Here is a 6,553-nt window from a genome sequence, read left to right on the forward strand (position 1 = left end):
GGGTGTGGGGTGAGCGTGTGAATGTGGTAGAATATTTGGGAAGACACAGGATGGATGCGTTTGTGAAAAAATGAGATAAATCACACAGAAACCGTGATGAACCCCACTAAGTAGTTTGGCTCATGCCACACACCTGTCAGAGGGTATGTCTTTGCTACGAGATCGACGAGCAGCTAAGAAAACAGGTGGTAAGTCATAAACGAGTAGGAGAAAGAGGCAGGCAAAGAACCAGATGGTGACGGGAAATTCCTGTCTTTGTTGGAGATGGATAGAACAGGGAAAGGGCCAGTAGGTCGGTATGGGAAAGCTTTTTTTGTACCACTGTTACCTGACAAGTGATGGTGTGCTTCAAATGATGATGACAAAGCGATCAATCAATAAGTGTCATTGCCAGAATTAGCAATATGGTGGGATACATTGTAGGGATGCATTTACAAGAGATGGATGTTTGAATGGGTGTAAGTGTAGAAGTGGGTATACGAACTGGAGCGACTTGTGCACATAAGCAACTGATCTGTGTGAGTGACATTTTACAACAGTGAGTAATTGCAAACTTAGTGTGGGTAAGAGTGAAATGAATTAAAATATACGAAGCTGAGGCTGAAATGTCTGGCCAAGTGACGTCATCACCCAGACACTCAGGTATCACGAATCAGAAGCAGTGGCGTATCCAGGACATTTTGACTGGGGTGGCCAAGACTGGACACAGAGCTAGTGTGAGGTGGCCATGGAATAGCGAACCTTAATGAATGGCAGGCGAACAAAATATGTAAATATAGATGTTCAGTGCATCGCAATTGCTTCAAACTATGCACACATGTAGGGAGGGGATTTGCCCTCCCAAATTAGAGCAAACTGGTAAGAAAATTCGGACAAAGCAAGTGAAATACGGTAGGAATGGGTACTTTTGTTCTCATCTGTGTAAAATTCGGGGAAAATCGACCCCACTGCTTTCCCCGAAACTGAAAAGTCCCTATACGCCCAGGGACAAAACGCACTGGACATACCTGTGGTGTTAGTGTGGTGTAGTGCGTGTCAGTGAAGACATGATGTAAATAACACGAAATTAGAAATTAAGTCAGAAATTTACTAGAAATTGCACCTGTGATCAAATCGTCGAACTATCGTGTGACATGTGGGATCTCTCTCGACGGAACTCCCGCATCGTAACAATAAAATCGCCAAATCATTGGCAGAAGTGCCAATCGCAAGAACAATATTTGGAGGTCTACGGGGCCGCTTATTAAGCGGCGACCACTGTATTTGTAAACAAGTACCTATGGATTAGGAACTGGCTAACGAACAGGAAGCAGAAAGTGGTGTTAAATGACCAGCGTTTATCCCACCTTAATGTGATAATGAACTTGACCTACCACCTATCACATAAGGGTGGCCAATGAGATTTCACGGGTGGCCGTGGCCACCCCAGGCCACCCGCTAAAATATCCACTGACCATGAGAGACGCAGGAGCCTTAATTTGATGGACGGCAGACTCACTTCTTGTGAGATGGATGAGGAACAGCGAGGAAACACGGAGTGGGAGAAAGAAAAGAGAGAATCGAATGAAAGTGGAATGGAGAGGTTAATTAAAACTGGGGACGAGGATGAACACTATCTGCTTCACATCCACGCAGTATTATGTCTAACAACTCGCCCGTCAAACCAGCCACACAGTACAGCTTTTCTACTTACTTTCACGTCACTGTGATCATTCAGTCAGACAGTTATATACTTCATCAGGCTGTTCGATTATCCCCAGAAAGCCACGTCACGATGCGATTTGCACCGCTATATCTTCCTCGTTATGTATATTTTTCCCTGGTTGTTCTTAGCAGAAAGTACTCACACGTCATGGCCTTATTTTTGCATTTACTAGTAAAAGAAAAATGATCCTGAATATATCTTAATAACTCGCAATTATTATTATTCTACGGAAGACAACATCCCGCAATTAGACATAAACACAAAGCAGGATTTGTTTTATGAAAAATAAATACTTAACACAAGTAGATTGCAGGTACCATCCCGGATATGTTTTAGTGAGCTGACACTGTGAATGAGAAGTTTATGTTGGCCGAGAATAATACAGTTAATACTAGCTACCTGTAATGTAATATTCACTACAAACAAATGTAGCAGTCCTGGCCCACAGATAATGGCCTTTTGATTTAGTCATTCAGGATCCTCATCAGTAATGAAACATCCGTGTGCAGTTGAGGTGTTAGTGACCAGGTGCCACACGACCGAGGATTTTTTAATACATTCCGTTCCCAAGGTTCAGTAGTCCACCTACGACAAACCAACGGTGGGTTGGTCCATGCAGAATTCACTCGTAACATGGTTCGATTAGAGTTAGGCATTACTCCCCACTACCTTTATTGTGGTATGCTTGGGATGCCACATTCGGGTTTGGTGTTATGGTATTAGTGCAGCTTCCGCATGACGGGTTAGTGAGGCCATAAGGAAGAGCATTGAACCTGTTGATATGGAATCCACTTCCATAAACTGTTCCCTGCAACAACCGGGATCATTCCCTCCACCACAGCCTCCAGCCCATCACACTACACGCTCTACCACCCCTTTTATCAGTAAGCTGAAGTGATGTCAAGACAAACAGCAACGGAGACGCTTTTTGGTGCACGGTGTGGGTCTACAAGAAGCCCAGAATCAGCAGGAATGTTACTTTAACTAAGAAACTAGAGCTGATATTACTGGTTCTTAATATAGTCATCAGCAACAAAGAAAACGTTACTGTTTTGAAGAAAAATAATAACCCTTCATACATTACTGGTAAATCATTATGCATGACAGAGCGCAGGGAGATGTACATGAAAAATCGGCTTCTTGAATGATAAGGCAGACAACAGCTGGTGTACCACGAGTTAGTGGTACGGAAACACCGTAGTGGTAACGCGAGGACAGCAGGATAGAAGACACGTGTGGGTAGAAGAGATGTGTGGAGAAAGGAGGAGAGAAGTGTGGAGACACAAGGAGAGAGGAGAAGTGTGGACCCAGCAGGAGAGAGAGAGGGGGGGGGGAGAGAGAGAGAGAGAGAGAGATGTATGTGGAGACAGAAAAGAGAAGAGACGAGTAGAGACGTACGAGAGAAACTTGGAGACAGGGGTAGAAAGAAGTATAGAGACAGGAGGAAAAAAGTTTGGGAACAAGAAGAAAGAATTGTGGAGACATGAGGAAAGAGTAGTGTGCAGACGGGAGAAGAAGAGGGGAGAAGAAAGAAGGGATAGTGGAGAGGGAAAGAAATTATGAGAAGCTGGAAAAGGTTTAGTGAAAGTGAATATGCGTTGAAAGTGTGATGAGTGACCGACACAGCTTTCCAAGATGGTCCGAGGTTTCCCTGATCTGAACAACCCTGTTGATATAGGCGGCATGAAATGCGAATTGAACCAGTATAAGTTTAACTTCTTGATTGAAATTGCCCTGAGTGAATTACATATCAGCCAGTCGTTGCCACTACAGATTCTGCCAAGCACCAAACGAGATGCTTTCAACAACATCAACGTAACAATAACACCGACACAACTTTAAGAGGATGAACGCCACTGATCACATCAAAATCCATTTGCTTTTATCCGATTACAAGGCATTCCCGATTTCGTGAGTACAAGGAAATGCATTGTTGTGTTTACAGTAAAGCTGCAGGTCTGGCCTATCAGGGGAGAGCGGGGAGTGGAGGATATTGGAAAAATGACAAGGATAGAGGAATAAAAGATTATATTGAAGAAAAAGGTGCAAACAAGTGGACATTGGGATGATTCGCAAGGCTGTGATATTGGTGAAGTTAGAGCTCGTGATAAAGAGAGAGAAAAATGACTAAAAAACTTCAAAACAGTCACAAGAGAGATGAAAGAAAAAAGTGGGAAAAGTGGGGTGGGGTAAGAGTTTTTAGATGGAAATAGACTGTTAATTGTATCAAAATTATTGTGACGTTGGTGAGTAAGGCAAAATGAACACAATGATGATAATGAAGAATTACTAGAGATGCGTTGGTGCATAACAGTGTTCTTTTGTGTTAGTTCATTAATGTCTCAGATATCGTAATCTGAGCGGGTGTCATGCACAGTCGCTCTCAGTAAATACTTTTACTTAGTTTCGAAACTGTTATTCAAATGCCATTTACCAAGTGATATTTAAGTGGACTGGAGGTGTCACAATCTCGTTACGGTAAGTCGAATCCACAGACGTGTAAAGGTATTAGTAAACCGAACTCCAAATGCATGATGGTGTGTAGTGGTTATCACGATAAACTTTCTTTTTCTGGGACGCAGTATGTCACCCACCCACCCCAACACACACAATGGCCAGTGTGAGGGTCCTTGTCAGTGTGTGGTGCAATATTAACGCGGTAAACAAATTCAAAGTCCCGTGGAACAAGAGGACACGGACATGGAAAATGTGCGTAGTAATCAAAATGTTAATGTGTAAGCTGGTTGTATGTATATTGTATGGCTTCATCTGTATAGCTCTGTAAAGACCAGTCAAACAGTGGCGTTAAATGAGAGAGGTGAATACACAGGTTGAGGAAGGGGAAAGAGAACCGACGGAGAGAAACAGGATGAGGAAGAGAAACTGAAAATGATAGATACTGAAAGACAGGAGTATGAAAACTAACGAGCCACCATTACTCGAAATTGTTCAAAGTAAAAGGCGTAAGTGGATCGCGTCTGAAACTGAAGGAATAGCCACTGCAAAAATATTAGTGCAATAATAGGCCAAATTCTTGTCAGTAAGGCTATCCAGTGTTAGTGGATACAGTATCTGGCTATAATTACAAATGTAAGATAGCTTTTCGATTTTGAAATAGAAAGCTGGTGAAAATATGTATTCATTTATTTCAGTGGTGTCACGTCTTATACACTTTATACAGTACATGCTTGGGTGTGAGCTGAGTCTGGAGGATTTTTTATTTTATTATTATTTTTATTATTATTATTATTATTATTATTATTATTATTATTATTATTATTATTATTATTATTATTATTATTATTATTCATGTTCTTATTATAATTATCATTATTATCATTTTCCCTTCACTTTGAAGCTTTTTTTTTTTTTGGTACGCATATTAGGTACTGTACAGAAATCTAAAATAGTCAATGAAAACACTAGATGGGCGGGAAACACAGTATAATGACAAGCCTACCTGTGGTTCAGTCACGTCTGAGATGTCTTGTCGTGCCTTATTACAGCAACTGTAATAATCCATAGGAGATCTTTTGTATTAGCGGATCATTTCCTTGAACGGAGAGGGGTAAAAAGACTTAATTCATTTACAGGTGAAGCATGAATGGGCAAAGTATATTCTTGGGTGCCATGGGAGTGAACTGAAAGGATCCAAACATACGCACACATGAGAGGGCATACTACCAACACCTACTTTTAATGTCTGAAACGGCTTTGGTTTGCAACCCTAGACACAAGGCAGACATAAAGAATGCCACAAGACCCACCGTGACGCTATATCGTGGTTTGCAACCCTAGACACAAGGCAGACATAAAGAATGCCACAAGACCCACCGAGACGCTATATCGTGGTTTGCAACCCTAGACACAAGGCAGACATAAAGAATGCCACAAGACCCACCGTGACGCTATATCGTGGTTTGCAACCCTAGACACAAGGCAGACATAAAGAATGCCACAAGACCCACCGTGACGCTATATCGTGGTTTGCAACCCTAGACACAAGGCAGACATAAAGAATGCCACAAGACCCACCGTGACGCTATATCGTGGTTTGCAACCCTAGACACAAGGCAGACATAAAGAATGCCACAAGACCCACCGTGACGCTATATCGTGGTTTGCAACCCTAGACACAAGGCAGACATAAAGAATGCCACAAGACCCACCGTGACGCTATATCGTGGTTTGCAACCCTAGACACAAGGCAGACATAAAGAATGCCACAAGACCCACCGTGACGCTATATCGTGGTTTGCAACCCTAGACACAAGGCAGACATAAAGAATGCAACAAGACCCACCGTGACGCTATATCGTGGTTTGCAACCCTAGACACAAGGCAGACATAAAGAATGCCACAAGACCCACCGTGACGCTATATCGTGGTTTGCAACCCTAGACACAAGGCAGACATAAAGAATGCAACAAGACCCACCGTGACGCTATATCGTGGTTTGCAACCCTAGACAGAAGGCAGACATAAAGAATGCAACAAGACCCACCGTGACGCTATATCGTGGTTTGCAACCCTAGACACAAGGCAGACATAAAGAATGCCACAAGACCCACCGTGACGCTATATCGTGGTTTGCAACCCTAGACACAAGGCAGACATAAAGAATGCAACAAGACCCACCGTGACGCTATATCGTGCTTTAGGCAATTTAATGTACTGAACGCATGTCATGACTGTCGTATACAAGTTGGTTCATATTGCCAGTTCCACAAAACTTATGGCAGATGTACCGTTATGTACAACTAAGTATTCTCTCTCTCTCTCTCTCTCTCTCTCTCTCTCTCTCTCTCTCTCTCTCTCTCTCCCTCCTCCCTCCCTCCCTCTCTCTCT

This window comes from Coenobita brevimanus, chromosome 109, assembly GCF_032717465.1.
Source record: "Coenobita brevimanus isolate Jiangsu-jjx chromosome 109, ASM3271746v2, whole genome shotgun sequence".
Taxonomy (NCBI): domain Eukaryota; kingdom Metazoa; phylum Arthropoda; class Malacostraca; order Decapoda; family Coenobitidae; genus Coenobita; species Coenobita brevimanus.